An 18,208-nucleotide genomic window follows, 5' to 3' on the forward strand; every position below is an offset into this window, starting at 1 on the left:
TTAAACAGTATTCCAGTCATATGGCGGCGTATCATCTTAATGTGGGAGGAAAGCCCGAAGTAATGCAGGTCTCAGACGGTTACCACTTCGGTGAAACCCACGAGCACGGGTATGGTGCTGACAAACCTAGAAACATAATTGGGGCGAACCGGGATTCGAACCTACAATCATAGGTTTCTGGCGTGCCCAAGGGACGCAACTCTGCCCAGCGAATCGCGGCGCCTTAGACGACTGGGCCACCCGTGCAAGGTGTATATGAAGACATTCAGCTAAACTGTACACCAGACTACAGTCACATGCATGTGCATAACAGTACATATATGGCGTACCCGACATGCCCCTGAAGGGACGGAAATTAAACAAGAGCCTAAATTAAACCCAATATGCACTAGTTCTATGTGTTATTAATTCATCTTATGTTTTGCGGTCCCCCCCCCCCCCCCCTCTTTGCATATTTAACACAGAGTTAGCAATAGTCAGGAAGTTTAAACGGGATTTTTACTAACGTTGAACTAATTTGGTGTAAAATCCTTTCTATTTATTTTCCTTTAAATTATTTCCCCACAAAACTACTTTTAAAAAAAAAAGATAAACAGTTCCCACTCCAAACGTATATCCGATGTATCCCTTTTACCTTCTTATGCAATTTTATGGTGAAAACTAGCAAACTACGTTTATTTGTATGTCATTCGCCTAATTGCTTCTATATTAACAGCTAATGAACTGTATTTCTATTACACAATGTTATATTGGGGATTAACACGCTCTTATGAAGTCTTTATTGCAATAAAGTTGGTTCCTAAAACCTATGCGGTAAGCAACTGGTTAAAAACAGTAATACGGTAATGATTATCAGTTCAATATTTACGCCTGACCAACAGGGGGCGCAGTAAAAGGTCAAGGTTACGGGGTCACTTCTCCGACGAGTCAGCGTGAGCCGTTTCCAAGAGCAGCTAACGGTATGTTGTCGTAAATATACAGTTATTTTATCAGTTATGCTATACGTCTCAAGAATGATTGATTACCCACATGGAATACATGTAGTCAATGAATTACATCGCCTAGTTGGTGTGCTTACTGCACAAGGTGCGCGCGATTCAAATGCATAATCAGTGTAAACAATCGAGAAGATCGCATTCTGTGGGTTGGCTAGTCCGTGCTCTCAACACAATCTCCCCCCCCCCCCCCCCCCCCCCCCCCGCCCCCCGTGGAACAATTCATTTTCATGGATCATCCTAAGCTGAACACATCTGTGCATTCAACCCATTACCCTGGATGTCAGTTGAATTTACCTGCAATAAATCTTATCAACCGAGATGAATTTACTCTTAGGCTTATATTGTTACCAGTATCCGAGGGCTATATTTGCTGACAGGGGTGTTTGGTCGCGAGAGCGGCCACATCAGGTCATTGAGGCCTCAGAAATGAGGTTAGGAATAACTATTACGAAAAACAGATTAGTCTACCAACAGGACCATGTAACTAATAATAATGTCAGACTCGCAAACGAGTTTGTTTGTTATTATTAGTTACATGGTAGTGTTCTACCTTATGTTTTCGTTTACCGAACAAGATTATTTTAAGAACATTTAAGTTTCTTAAAGTGTTATTTGAGACCAACTTTGACAGACTGTTACTTCCATTTGGAAATGAAGTATTTGATATAGAAGTTTGAAGAACAGGAATACATGCCACTTTTTATGGATAACACTTATTTTATGCTCTGTAATGTGAATATCACCTGATGACGGGGCAAAAAGTAGAGAATAAAAGTAATTAATAATAAAAAATGTGTAATATATTTAGTTAAAAGTGAACAAATATTTTGAATGGTTCTTTATCTATCTTGAAGCATGTAATAACATAAAGATTTCAAAAATTGCGTTATGACAGGGTAGTGCACAGTCTGCTAGTTTCAAACTATAGTAATTTTGTTCCAAAATGTAATGATATTACAAAACTAATGTTATTGATGGGAGGCAATTTTTGTAAATCTGGTTAAATGGTTCTTTTGGTGTAACAAGTCGTAATGTAAACCTTATACGGGTTACTTGTTACATTTTGTATAAAGTTGTTGATCATATTGAACTTCAAACATCCGATCCCTTCGAAAGCTATAAATGAGGATGTAGATCCTTTTCTGCTAGTATATATATGTAAAAGGGTTAATATCTACTCGGAAATCTTTTGTGAAAAACAGTACCTGATGCACTGTGTCATACTTTTACCCCTAGCTTGACACTGTTGATGTTTATATGCAGTTAGCAGTTACTTTAATACAAGACTGACAGCAACAGCTATAACTGTATGGGTGTGTCAGCATCAAGCTATTTCGTTGGCTGGATTTTGTAGGCTTGTGGATCATCTAGGTTAAGTTATGAATCAACACAGTTGACAATAAGCTCTTATAAAGTAGGTTGGTCATAAGCTTAGGTTGCTGACCTTTAGACAGCGTCCAGGACACAGGATCTTTGCAGATAATAAACTCTTAGGCCACAGATTTATTTTTTCATCCAAATTTTGAAAGAACTGTGATTAAGGAGATATTTTTGGTCTGTATTTTATTTTCAAAGCATGAATGTTTGGTAGAACTACAGATATGGTGTGTTTCATACAGAGAATGAAGGGAACAGCAAATGCCATCTTCAGGTACTTGGAGTCAATAATAAGATGTGAGGTGGGCGGGGATGAAAATCTCACAATCATTTATGGCCTGATCATGTTAATTTAAATTTAAGGAAAAATTTATGTCATAGTTCAATGATGTAGCAGTTATGAGATCTTGTTGCTCAAAGTACACTTCCAGACATATAATGGTGTGGATTTCAAATAAATTTATTATTTGAGGATGATAACCATGTGTTGTACATGGTGACCTGCACTTATGTTGCTGTTTCATAGTCAGGCATGGCTTTAGCCCAGTTGTTTAAGTTGTGGCTGGTCATGCTACAAATCCAGGTTTAATTCTCCAACTGGGTATTGTGCGTGAAGCCAATTGGTGCTCCTGCCATGAAATAGCTGGAGTCTTGATAAACACATAGTAGAACCCAAGTTACTCATTCATATGTGTCCTGGGAAGATATGCAGATGAAATGTCAGTTAGTGAATGTTTTTTATATGCCAGTCACCAGCAGCAGCTGTGTAGATGCTCAGGTGGATGATATATACAATGATGATCGTGGAACAGAAGGAGAAACACTTCCTGATTGTATCACAATGAAGTGGAGGCTTATCGTAACTAGGTTAGATGCTCATCAAAACAGTGCCATTCAATATTGATAGTGTGAGCATCTCCAGACACTGTCCTGGAGGCATGCCCTTACTTAGTGTATTGATCTCACCTGGATCTGCCTTGACAACAGTGTGGGAGGGAGGGAGGCACACGCTTAGTTAGTGTATTGGTCTCAGTTGAATGTACCCTGACAACAGTGTGGGAGGGAGGGAGGCACACGCTTAGTTAGTGTATTGGTCTCAGTTGAATGTACCCTGACAACAGTGTGGGAGGGAGGGAGGCACACACTTGTTTAGTGTATTGGTCTCAGCTGAATCTACCCTGACAACAGTGTGGGAGGAAGGGAGGCACACACTTACTTAGTGTATTGGTCTCAGTTGAATGTACCCTGACAACAGTGTGGGAGGGAGGGAGGCACACACTTGTTTAGTGTATTGGTCTCAGCTGAATCTACCCTGACAACAGTGTGGGAGGAAGGGAGGCACACACTTACTTAGTGTATTGGTCTCAGTTGAATGTACCCTGACAACAGTGTGGGAGGGAGGGAGGCACACACTTACTTAGTGTATTGGTCTCAGTTGAATGTACCCTGACAACAGTGTGGGAGAGAGGGAGGCACACACTTGTTTAGTGTATTGGTCTCAGTTGAATGTACCCTGACAACAGTGTGGGAGGAAGGGAGGCACACACTTACTTAGTGTATTGGTCTCAGTTGAATGTACCCTGACAACAGTGTGGGAGGGAGGGTACAGCAGGTACAGCATTTATATATACATTTCATGTCAATATAATTGTGGTACATGGTTTTAAAAAAAAATGTACATCTTTCCATACAATAAATTCTTGAAGAGTCCAAGTACTGTATCAGTGTATTATTGTTTAGGATATTAATTCCGTTGTAATAAAAGTATTCCACTTTGGTGGGTGTGGCTTAATTTTTTTTTTTCAAAAGTTTCAAGCATAGTTATATTTTCAAGCATTTTCGGGGACAATCTGGGTTTTTTTTAAATTAGACATTCCCTTAGACATTTGGCCATACATTTAGAGCAATATTTTGGTCCACTGTTAACAGTTCATGTCTGAAAAGTATCCAACAGATTTCTATGTAGTGTTTGTTTCATTACTGTGATTAGATATTTCCTGAGACAGGATATATTGTCTCCTTAGCATCACAAGAGAATGACATGCTGAGACATTGTCAGTCACTGTGGAGGTCAAAATTCTTAAGTCAGGGTCAGTGAACTGTTAGGCCACATGGTTTGTTTGTTTACAGTACATTCAGCAATATTCCACCCCTTGGGGATTCTGGGTTAGAATTGGCCCCTTATGACATGTTAATTTCTAACCATGCAAGACTCTGAGGCTCAGTAACCCAACAAGCTACAGTGTGCAAGGGACATATTCTGTTCCTGACCAGGCGGTCTCTGAGTCTTACTATGTTTAGCATATGTTCAATAAATCACTCACCTTCATTCCGCCCTCATCACCTTAGTCAGCTCTACCTGCCTATGCCAAGGTACAGTATCCCTTGTTCAGCTCTAGCTGAAATTAGGAGACTCGAGGGTGCCTTTATACTGGCGGATTCCCTTGTACTAGTTACAGAATTATTTTTGTTAACCTTATACATAACCTTATTTCGGGGACTATGCATTAGTCTACCAACCCGAGTACCCCACAGTAGGGCTGTTAGAATTCACTCTCGTATTCGGTGAATCGAACCGTATCCATTCATGAATTGAATTCGTTATTCGTGGCCACTAGAATCAAATATTTATGAATATGCAAGCATATGCATTTACATATAAAAATACCCCTAAGAACATATTTTGTGCATAGATTTCTTCATTAGGCAACACTCTTGTACTATTCAATTTGACAGTATTGTGGTCACTGGTCATTGTTACATTTGAGCAGATACTAGTACCTGGATAAATGCAGTATGTAAATGAATAATACATTTAATAATATATTAAAATTAACAAACCATGTCAAATAATTTATGTTGTTGTTGCCTCACTGAACATGCTGAATATGACAAATAATACATCAACTGCTGACTTGTTATTGTATTCGTGAATGATTATTCGTATTTGTTACCCTATATTCATGATACAAATCGTATTCGCCTCATTGTGTATTCGTTGCAGCCCTACCCCACAGTGCATGTAATTGTAATGTAGCTTGTAATAGTAATCTTACTTGAAATAGTTTCATATTTATGGAAGAGTTTTTTATTTTCATTTTACAACATGAAATATTAGTATAATTTGATAACATGACTACATCATTTGTTTGAGTGAGTGTGTGAGTGAGTGAGTAAGTATGGTTTTACGCCACTTTTAGCAATATTCCAGCAATATCACAGCGGGGACACCAGAAATGGGCTTCACACAATGTACCCATGTCTGGATTCGAACCCGGGTCTTTGGCGTGACGAGCTAATGCTTTAACCACTAGGCTACCCTACCGCCCCTGATTTGTTTGAGTAATAACATTGATAAAATGAATTATTAATGATTTAGAACAACATAATTCACTGTATTATTGAATAAAAACATGAATCTGCAATATTATTTATCAGTAAGATGATTCAGTCATGTGATTCTACCATGAATCAGTCACATGGAGCTAGGCACAAACCTGCAATATTATTTATCAGTAAGATGATTCAGTCATGTGATTCTACCATGAATCAGTCACATGGAGCTAGGCACAAACCTGCAATATTATTTATCAATAAGATGATTCAGTCATGTGATTCTACCATGAATCAGTCACATGGAGCTAGGCACAAACCTGCAATATTATTTATCAATGAGATGATTCAGTCATGTGATTCTACCATGAATCAGTCACATGGAGCTAGGCACAAACCTGCAATATTATTTATCAGTAAGATGATTCAGTCATGTGATTCTACCATGAATCAGTCACATGGAGCTAGGCACAAACCTTTGAGCCCCAACCACAGAGTCCATCTGTCTACTTCTCAAGTGGAAAGAATTCTCAAAAACTATTCAAATCAGAGAAATGAAATTTTACACACTGATGTTACTGATCATGATCTCAAATGAGTTTGAAAATTGGTGTTGTAAACATGATAAATTCATTTTTTTAGAGAGTTATGTCCCTTGCTCAGTGCTTTTCAACTTCGTGCATACTGTGTGAAATGGGGACAAGCTTTGTAAGAAATTATTGAAGTTACCTGAATGAAAGCTTGTATGCTTATGTTGGAGATACTTGTCAAGACTGAGTTCGAAAATTGTTTTTTTTACAGTCTTACGGCCCTTGATCCATGTTATTTTACTTAGTGCATTGTGTCTACAATGGGAACAAATTTTCTCAGAAACTACTAAAGTTAGCTTGTCTAAGAGATCATTATCAAGACTGAGTTATTTTTGTCCAGAGAATGGGCCTTTTATGTGTATTGATTTCAATGTAATTATTTTTTCTGATGACATCAAGCGGCCAAAGTGTCTATCGCTTAAGGCTTTATAGGACTCTTTCTTTTATAGTTTATATTCACTACTATATGAACAAACAAAATTCTAATGTGCCCCATGGCGGGGAATAGTGATAACGCTGTTTTCTCATGTTTCTTGTTTGTGTTACTTTCAAGATTCAAAGTGTGTGTCAAGTTCTTTTAGTTGCAATTGACACGTTGTAGCCTTCATAAAAGAGGGCTTTAAGAATCAGCAGTGAAGCATGTTCTCACATAGTATTCATCCACGGTACTGCACGGTCTCTGTAGAAAACGACAGCCCAGAATGTGGAGTGCGTGACAGACACAAGTATGTTGGTTAAGAAGGAGGAATGTGTGCGGAGATGTTTTTCTCTCACCAGGAAGTAATCATCTGGCTCTATTTTTGACAAACTAATGTAAGTAACATAGTAATCTCACTGTGGAGAAGCCATTGTGTTCTTCAGCTCCGAGACTTTCTCTCCATCTGTTTACGTGTTGTGAATGAGTGGAGGAGTGCACATAATCTCATTTATGTTATTGTCAAACTCATATAAACACTGGATCTTCCTATTTTGGATTCAGATACTAAGTCTTCAAAAGTAAGAAGGAAAGTCATATCCCTTGCCTTGAGACCTAATGTCAGAAATCGAAAGATTTTGGCTTTCCTCGATTACAGTAGGTCTACTATCATGACTATAGCAATAATTCTATAACTTCCATGTGAAAATATTGAGATCTGATTGGTTCAAGGTATCTTGATAAAATGCTACGTATCCGCTACGAAGCAAGAAGCTGCACATTGCCTACGAGCCAATGCAAGTCACATGACATAGCATGGATTAACATCAGCTCAATCAAGTAGCTGTCTTTTTACAAATTTTAGTTTGTTTTAATTCTTTTACCATGGCAGATTGAACATTTTGGAAATATAAATTCATTGTAGCAGTTTTTGGCTATATGTGGTTTTATGTGCTCCTTATTAGGTCTATAATACGCGCCTCAGCCTCGTGGAATATGCTTAACGCGAGATGCATAAAACCATGTATGTACCATGTGCCCCTTGTTCAATGTTGTTAGGTTTTATAATACTCGCCTCAACCTCGTGGAATACGCTTAACGCGGTTTTAATGCATAAAACCATGTATGAGTGATACTGCTACAACTGCTATTGTAATGGTCTCTGGGCAGACAGCTGGAATATTGCTGGAATATTATTCACAGACAGCTAGAATATTGCTGGAATATTACTGACAGACAGCTGGAATATTGCTGCAATATTATTCACAGACAGCTAGAATATTGCTGGAATACTATTTATAGACAGCTAGAATATTGCTGGAATATTACTGACAGACAGCTGGAATATTGCTGCAATATTATTCACAGACAGCTAGAATATTGCTGGAATACTATTTATAGACAGCTAGAATATTGCTGGAATACTATTTATAGACAGCTAGAATATTCCTGCAATATTGTAAGACATTGCACAAACATTCACAGAGAAAATTTCTTTCATAGGGCAAGAAAAGACTCAATGTAAGTCTACCACCATATATTGATTTGAAGTCAGACAGGGATAGACACATGCATCGACTCAGTAGGTAACAGCCAGAATAACTTTGCAGCATTGATGAATGGGTGCATTGTAGAAATGTGCATCTGTGCGTTACTACTGAGAGTGAGAGTGTAGTCAAAGAACACTGCCACTTGATGTATTGTGCAGACGCTGCATGGCTCAATGTAACTTGTACCAGGTGCATGTTGACATAAAAACCAAGCTGCACAAGTCGTAACCACTGGTCCCACTGTCTAGGGCTGGGACGAGTCCAAATTTACTACCCTATTACTCGACCCTACCCGGGTACCCACTGTAGGTTGCAAGAGATGCAAAATGTCTGATTGGGAATTTTTTTACCATTGCCCTGGCAAAACATATTTAGATACATGTTTAAACAATCTGGTCATGCATACACTGAAGTTGACTTAAGTAATATCTACAGGAAGATTCCACTTTAGAATTCTTAAGGGATTTTACAATGGCCTTCTAGTTGGATGGATGCTCATGTCTTTCTCTCTCTGTACATCAGTGTTAAAAGTAGGGAAATGCTGAAGAGCTTGAAGTGGAATAATGTCGGAACTAAGCATGGTTCATATGGTATTGGAACCCAGTCTTATTCTCAATCGATGTATGGTGTCGTTATTATACATTAGACTCATAGTATTTTAGGCCAGTCTCTCTTATTCTCAATCAATGTACAATCTCAGAAAAAGATTCATTCAAATCATTCATACATTAACGTGGGGGGCGCGGAAGGGTCAAGCATTCTTAATGCGCCAGGAACTGAGATAGAAATGCTTACAGATCTTAACCCTGTTGTCACTAACCCTAGCACAGTACATTCACCCTGTACATTCAAAAAGACCTCCTGATGTGTTTGTAGATAGTGGAAACATGAGTACATACACCCAAAACACAAGTGTCAAAACGTATGGTGTCACCCTGGGGATTTGACTCAGTTCAAATATGCCTCTTTTCACCCCGCAGGGAATGGGTAACCAATATGTGAGGTGGATGTAAAATAATCTTCTAGCACCTGTAGGCACCATTGGTTCTATTCTCCCCAGGGAGTTGAGAATTATACAGATCCACTGATTAGGGAACATATATAAACCACATTTGAGCAGAGATAAGTGTGGTATTTGAATGTAGAACATAATTGAAATACAGTGGATAAATTTATCACTCGCTCGCTCACTCACTCACACATGGTAACATGGCTGATTGTATGTCATTTTACTCTGTGACCATGGTAACTTGGATGATTGTATGTCATTGTTCACTGTGACCATGGTAACGTGGATGATTGTATGTCATTGTACTCTACGACCATGGTAAATTGGATGATTGATTTTATGTCATTGTACTGGGTGACCATGGTAACATGGATGATTGTATGTCATTGTTCTCTGTGTCCATGGTAACTTAAGTTGTACTCTGTGATCATGGTAACTTGGAGGATTGTATGTCATTGTACTCTGTGACCATGGTAACTTGGAGGATTGTATGTCATTGTACTCTGTGACCTAGTAACTTGTACTGATGCCATCACTGAATATAGTTGTAGCTGACACATGTATCTGACTAGTAGGTTGGTTGGTTTGTTGTTTAACGCCGCACTCAGCGATATTAAATAATCGAGTCTCGACCAGACAATCCAGTGATTGATATCATGAGCATCGATCCACGCAATTGGGATCGATGACATGTATCAACCAAGTCAGCAAGCCTGACCACCCGATCCCGTTAGTTGCCTTTTACAACAAGCATAGTCACCCTTTACGGCAAGCATGGGTTGCTGAAGACCTATTCTACCCCGGATCTTCACGGGTCTCATCTGACTAGTGCAGACTGTAAATGTAAGACAGGACGTGTCAAGTATCTGATACTCAGACATTCAACTCAGCCATTGTTTGTGTGAAAAAGTGTACATCACCATGTTGACTACAAACTCTTTATCTAATTTTGAAATATTCACCGAATGCTTTATTGTCCTCTTTAATGAAGTATTTCGTTTTCAGTTTGAAGAGAATCAAAATTCTGCCAGTATAGCTACCATAATTGTCATAATAAGCATTCCTTGACCAACTACTAGGGTAATCTTTATTCAATAAGTGCCCTTGTATGAGACTGAAAATTTACATGACAGTCCACATTTTCTTGTGTAAACTACACCTTTTGTTTACAGAAAACAGCTGCATAGAAAGGGGTGTATAGTTGCCAAGTAACTATTATCGAAAAGTTTTAGTTTCATCAAAATTTATTATACCGGTATGTTTGTTCACTAGCGCTCTAACTGTGAAAACAAATTTAACTTGTTGCGTATGGTTTTAAAGAGATTTTGTCAGTTCCTTTCAGAGAATGTGATATCTGAAATTCTACAATGACATTGATGAATGCTTGATTCTGATTGGTTAAAAAGAGGTTTCCTTTTTGCTATGGGATTCCCTTTCAAATATATTAAGCCTTTTCACAAAAACGATTGTATGAATATATAGATAGCCTACATATCGATTCATAAAAAGTGGCTGCCGATCTATCACCCCATATGAACTGTAAAACGTATCTATATTTCCTCTAATACACGCTGGGTCTCTAATACCAGCCAGGTCTCTCATACAAGCCGAGTCAAGGTAAAGCTCTCGGTTCCAAATTAAAGAGGGATCTACTCTACAGTGGGACTACATAAAGTTTCAAAACACAGTCGGTTTATCTCCTAATAGGCTTTGATAATTGAGTATAATATTTCATGAAAACTAAACAATCTCTGTAAAACTGCACTATATACAGTATATACAATTTGTATACTGTGCACACATGGGATAAATCATTTGTATGTCTGTTTAGTTTGAGATTTAAGAGTGAAAATAATGTGACTGGGTGCATGGATTGTACATTTATTTCATTCATTTCTTATTTTGTTCCGTTAGTTAGGTCATCTGAACATTAAATGTAATAAATAAGGCAGGTTATGAGGTGCAGTAACCAGGTTTGCATTTGGTAGTCCAGCCATAAAAACGCCTTATATAGATATGATAAATGACTGGATTTGGCAACCATGATTAATTCTTCCGTTAAATATTTAAATTAGAATTACGGTATCCTTCTCTTATTATGTACGATGACATCATGTAGCAAAAGATCTAGATATTTCATGTGTCTAATGAAATATCATGTTTCTCTCATCGAGTGACAGGGGAAAGGAGATATTTTTACCCCTTCACGAGATGAGAGAAACATGATATTTCATTAGACACATGGATTATCCTGTGTATTATGTATTTTTGTGTAGATGTCTCCTGGAAAAGTAAATTATTTCATTACAAATGTTAAACCTTGAAATGTAAATTCTCCCTACCTTAACACACAGGGACGGGTCACCTCCCATAGTGTCGTGTTTGAAAAATCATAAAATACATAAACATAAGTAACAAAAAATATTTAGGGTCGCGAAAATTCTGTATCATACATGTAGATATGATTATATTCAAAATCAACTTGAACAAAAAATATTCTTGAAAACTTCGAGACCGCTGTTTGAAGAGAAAGAATACACGCTCAAGTAACAAAAATGGCGCTTTACAAACAAATGGTCTCAATTGACGAGTTAAGTGAGAAATTTACAGTTTATAATGGAACACTTTCACGAGAATAACAAACGCCATGAAGGGATATTAACTCCATTAATGACCATCTGTCATTATTTTTCCTTGTCAATGTGGAACTAACGTGAAAAGGAAGTCAACAGTTTGAATATGGGCTAGACACTTACGATAAAGGGAGACAATTTGAAAGGAGGTCACTCTTGTTTGACTAAAGTTCCATCAAAATGTTTTGTTCACAGCAGTGAAATATCAAGTGTTATGTTCACTGCTGTGAAATATCATTTGTTATGTTCACTCAAATGAAAATATCACTTTTCTCGACTTCGGAATACTCACTCTTTCACACTTGACTACAGTAAACTACGGTTTTAACGACCTCAAAGGGACCATTGATATTAGTTTGATATAACAGTAGTTTGTTATAAGCATATATGCAGCATATATACAGCAAATGGCTTGGACCAAAAACTATGTTTGTTATATCCGTCAGTTCGTTAGAAGCTTGTTCGTTATAAACATAGCTACTGTATACACTAAAAGTCCATAACCATGGTTACTCTATCAATTATTATTATTATTATTATTGTTGTTATTATTATTATTATAAACAGTGGTATGTGCACTGACAGTGCTACTGAATGTGCATTCTCATAATGTCCTTATATGAACCTATTGTATGAACCATGAGTTGCCACTGTACTGGAGACCAGTCCAGGAACTGGGTCAATATTATGTGTGTACCACACTGCAGTATGAATAATGAAAAGTAATGCTATACACTAACTGAAATATCATCTTTCCACATTATCTATCAGGATTACATTCATGTATTTATATATGCTGTATATATTGTAGTCAATATTGCTGACTTAGTTGATGCATGTCATCGTATCCCAATTGCTTGAAACGATTCTCATGACATCTATAACTGGATTGTCTGGTCCAGTCTTGAATATTTACAGACCGCCGTCATATAGCTGATATTGCTAAGTGCGGCGTTAAATAACAAACCAAACCAAAACCAATATGTCAGATCGGTTCAAACAATGTCATGTCGGGAAGAATGTTCTGTAAAAATATCTGCATCAATATAATGTACTATGATGTTCTTCCATTTCATACAGACAGGCTTCAAATTTCTTTACTCCTGAACATATTTTATTGATTTACGCAGGTAATAATTAACACATACATATGCTGATGGAAAAAGTAACTGTGCTTCACATGAAGATCAATATAAGTAAATGTGTTTGTTGGGAGATGATATTACTCACGCATGTGTTTCAATCTCATTAAAATCAGATCTTAGTTCTCGTTGCCACTAAACAAAGATCTGAGGACAACACATAACGGGTCATGTCAGACCGACCTTTCGCTAACTCTGACAAACCAATGGAATTACTGACAAGAAGTCGACATTAGCCAATCAGAAGGCAGCTTTCTCGTGCTTTCAACACTAATTTCAAATTGGCGACTACGCTTCGAAACATATTTTGACAAATTCTTGCTTAAAAATTTGAAACCTGAAAAAAAAGAACATTCTGGAATTGCAAATATATGGTCTAGATGGTATAGATTCAGTCGTTAAGCCCGTAAATATTGTTCAGAATACCTCGTTTTAAAGTTTTTGAGGCTGCATGATTAGAAATCACATTCCGACTGTCACTCTCATGATCTGGTAGGCGACGCTCTGATTGGTCGGATGAAAGGTCATTCTGACGTGACCCCTAATGGGATGTGAGATTGGCATGTGTTTATCAATGTGAACAGTGCACAGTGATTGTTATAGCTATCAGGTGCTCACATAAACACTCTTGTTTAACTGTAAATAATGCATTCACAATGCTAGGGCTTGCTGAAAATCATTGTCTATGCACCGTGGGTATGTTGCAAACCAAAATGGTCCAAAATCAAGTTTCCAGACATTTTAATGTTCATCGAAACAAAATATCATCTCTTTGGAGACGTTTATCTACAGTGGGGCAACACTCATGACTTGCCATGGACTGGTTGTCCACATGTGACGTCACGTCAACACGACATCTATGGAATTGATACCAAACTCCCACATTAACAGCTCAAACAATTCCTGGGTTGAGACCAATTAGTGGCAGAAGCATATTAAACCGGTTGAGGGAGCATCTGTCCCCAACATCCAGTGATGTCCCCAAATTTCCTTCCAAATGACCATCAAGCACACCTCGTAGCTTGGTGTGGACAGCTGCTGAAGACAAGACTGGGACAGTCCAAGTTTCATCTGGACAGCTCTGATGTTTGTGCAAGGGCCTACAGGCGTCCATGAGAACCTTTTAGCGACTATAGGGTTACTCAGCGTCGTCAGTTTGGGCGTTTAAGTATAATGGTATGGGGCGGCATCAACTCATGGTAGAACACAACACATCATTGTTAATGGCAATTTGAATGGCGTACGCTTACCGGGATGACATCGTTCAAGATCATGTTCTTCTCTGTGTGCAAGTGCAGGGACCTAATGTTGCACATGTTGTGACAGACTTTTTGAGGCAGCCTGTCATTGCTGTGCTGCCATTGCCGGCTGTTCTCCAGACCTCTCCCCCATAGAACATGTCTGAAATGACATCTACGACTACGTCACACCCGATGTTCACATTGTTAACTAGGTTGTTACTCCAAACTGCTGGGGCATGTCGCTCTGTCTCTGTCTATGATAAAACATTGATCAGATGAATAACCAAATATTATGTTGTTATTTTAAATAACATATCTTTTACACCACTTTATTTGAAGCACAGGTAATTTTTTCTGTTAGTATATGCAGTCAAACACTGTCGTGTCTAGTTTTGATGTGTCAAACTTATGGTTGTCTTGAAGTAAAAGCTTGGTCCCTGTGTTCTCATTCTTCATTCATCATTTTCGTTTGTGTTGAACTTTGTGTAGCAGGGTGTGGAGTCGTCCCACAGATGACATCCTTACCTTGTCAGCTTGCTGACGGGGTTAACCTCTTTGGTCATGTGGACAAGGTGTCCGACCTCTGATCAGAAGGTCCGTGGTTCAAATACCATCACGAAACTCGGAAATTTTATGGCCGCTACACTCGGATAACTCAAAGTATATACGTAGATCCCTTCAACTGCGACACAACAGTGTTTGACTGTGTATTGTTTGAGTACAGGAACTGACTTCTGGGTTGACTTGTGTTTTAAAAATAACAGATAAACATTCCTTTTTTGAACATGGGGAATGTTGTTCATGATGATGACCTTCCTGTTTCAAATAAAGACTGAAATTGGAAGAATTATTAAGCAGCCCCTGTAAATGGGATCCACACAATTGTGACATGCTGTCAGTGAAGTTATTGAGTCTGACCACCTGATCCATTTTGTTGCCTCTTGCAATAAGCACAGGTTGCTGGGGACCTATGTTCTTGCCTATAATCCCCATGTAGTCGTATAAATAAAAACTCATTTTCCGGTCCAGACAATCCAGTCCAAAACAATCCAGTCTGGCCCAGACAATCTAATCCTCCAGCTTGTGGTATAAAACCTAACACGGGACGCATAAAACCCCATGTACCCCGAGTCTGGACCAGACAGCCAGTTCGAGACATAATCAAGTCTGGCTCAGACAATCAAATTTTAACCTGCTCATGGTATAAAACCTAACGCAGGATGCATAAAACCCCATGTACCCCTCGTGATCCTGCTACAACTTATAATACAGCAAATATGCCTGGGATATCATAAAATCTGGGGATATTATAACATCCCTGTGTATGAGATTAAGCCGATTGGAGAACAATAGGATGATGTTACTGGAGGTTTATAAAGCCAGGAAGAAGCCAGAGATTAGCACCCTTTTAAAGTCTTATGCATGTAGTTGTTATGTTACTTGTATACTTATTTAGACATGTGATGACAATCTAATGATATCAGTGTAGGGTTACAGTGACCTACTTTCAGTGAGAAGCATATGCTGCATATGCCACGAACTGGTTTATATTACTGGATAACCCTTTGAAATGTTCTTGAAATACTTTGCCACTGATATTGAAGCTTGTATTCGCTCTCAAGGTCATACCTCAATGTCTTATGTTGATGATAACTAACATTCTTGTGCTTGTGGGTTTCAGCACATTCTCATTTGTTCATCTACAACCTGTTCAGTTTGGTCATGTTTGAATTCCACCAACATTAACAAAATGATTAAGTTTACATGAAGGGTTTAGAATGCAAGTTAAGCTAATGCCACATTTTTGCAGTAAGAATTTATAAATCAGTCATTTTCCTGAAGTCAAAAGGCAACAGCTAATCTTTTATGATATTTTCAACTTTTGATGACGTTGATAGAATATTCTTATCTATTTTTTACCATATTTGCACATTTTCTTCATCTCATTTTGGATGACAGACAGTCCTGGAAAATGAAATGATTTGAAGCCTTGGTTCTACGTTCTCACTATCGACCAGGTATTAATGCACACCTCCATTGACAAAACCAAGCAGCATTAGATATTGGCACTAGTCCTGTAGTTCTTGCCAAACTGCCCAATAGTTTAGGTATCATAAAGACCAGTAGAAATTTGTCCTTTGTAAAGGTTTTGCTATATGTGATTATAAAAGTATAAGGACTAGTGGACAAAAGTAGTCATTCACTATTGCTGCCAAAATTGAGATGAAATCCCTGCCAACAGTATGATTGCTGTCTGAAGGATCATGTCATATGTTGAACAGCTGTTGCCTCGATCTCCAATGAATTGAGTAGGCTCTGCTGGTTGATTACCAGTAACCTGACTCACTGCTCTGTAATACATGCAGTAAACAGTCAATGCTGGAGGCTTTGGTTACCAGTCAGACGAAGCTGTGTACATCTGGTGTGTGTTTTAACTGCAGGCAGTGGTGGAGCAGTGGTAGAGTGAGTTAAACAGTTGTTTAGGTATATCAAGTCAGTATTTCAGTTATATCAAGGCAGTATTTCAGGTATATCATTGCTGTACTTCAGGTATATCAAGTCAGTATTTCAGTTATATCATTGCTGTACTTCAGGTATATCAAGTCAGTATTTCAGTTATATCATTGCTGTACTTCAGGTATATCAAGTCAGTATTTCAGTTATATCATTGCTGTACTTCAGGTATATCAAGTCAGTATTTCAGTTATATCATTGCTGTACTTCAGTTATATCAAGGCGGTATTTCAGTTATAACAAGGCCGTATTTCAATTATATCAAGTAAGTATTTCAGTCATATCATGGCGCATCTGCTTGTTTCTGGAGGAAAGACCATAGTGATGCAGGTCATTGACATATTCCCACAGTTATTGTGCTGACAAACCTAGAATCATTCAATCAGGACAAAACTGCTGTATTGGTCACTGCCATTGACAGGTAATTGACACAGATTCTGTTTCAACAAATATGATAAATAAAATGCCTCCTTCCTCACCTGAAAAAAATGATGGATGAAATGTTGATAATTAATCTAGAGTGGCCTTATTTTATACATACTCTCAATATTCATATTTCACAATATGCCAGAAATATTTGTAATATTATGAAAACCTGACTTGCATCTTTTAAATGGTAGTGCATGGTTCTATACTTAGCTATGAATGGCGGGTAGGCTCGAAAACCATTAGTCAGATGTCATTATATTTTTGTTCTAATTTCCGTCTTTTTTTGTGTCGGCCAGTTTTGGTAATCAACTAGGAAGGCCTAATGTCACAAGCAATATTAAATAGTGGGCAAGACAAGTGTGGACATTTGACACGTTAACCCCAAAATATTATCACTACATTCCTGGGAGCTTCATGAGACTATATGGTGGCATGTTTGTAAAAGAAGATCCTTTTAATGCTCAGCATAGCCGTACACAGAAGAACAAGCCAAAGGGAGGTATTGATCAGAGAGTGTTGCCAGAGCTCTGCACATGCACCTTTATCTTGTATCATGTGTATCAACGGTTTGGCCTCCGTGGGTGGTCCAGATTCAGTATGACAACTCGGATGTAATGTTGACCAGATAAATCTCCACACATGCGCAAGCTCAGACTCATAAACGCTAAATATCTGATAATATATTTAAATTGAAAAGGAGCCCTGGTGAGAAGGGAGAAACCTGTCAAAAATCTAGACTTGCTTCATTTTTGGTTATAGAAGTTTCACTTATAGAATTATTTATGAAACCTTATGCATAACTTTTCTAAAAATGTATGCATAACTTTTCTAATAATTTAACAGGCTATATGAAAGTATCAAGTCTTTGAATGGCATTTAGAAGTAAGACACATATTTAGGAAGGGAATTTATGGATGTCAACTTCTTTATTATGAGGAACACAACATTTCTGAGTATATTTGGAGTATCATTCACCT

The 18,208-nt window shown here is 38.0% G+C and overlaps 1 protein-coding gene across 2 annotated transcripts in view; it reads left to right on the forward strand.

Annotated features, from left to right (window-relative positions):
* The first annotated feature begins 901 nt into the window (after positions 1-901).
* LOC139473664 (mitochondrial glutamate carrier 1-like) overlaps positions 902-18,208 on the forward strand; it is a 35,438-nt gene continuing 18,131 nt past the window's right edge. Inside the window, exon 1 of one of the 2 annotated variants that reach the window (XM_071256357.1) lies at positions 902-959. The gene's annotated coding sequence lies outside the window, so the exon portion shown is untranslated. Of the gene's footprint in view, positions 960-7,068; positions 7,112-18,208 lie in introns of those variants that run through there. The other variant, XM_071256359.1, reaches the window with a different exon arrangement.

Source organism: Haliotis cracherodii, unplaced genomic scaffold, assembly GCF_022045235.1.
Source record: "Haliotis cracherodii isolate W230 unplaced genomic scaffold, xgHalCrac1.p SCAF_3, whole genome shotgun sequence".
NCBI classification, from domain to species: Eukaryota; Metazoa; Mollusca; class Gastropoda; order Lepetellida; family Haliotidae; genus Haliotis; species Haliotis cracherodii.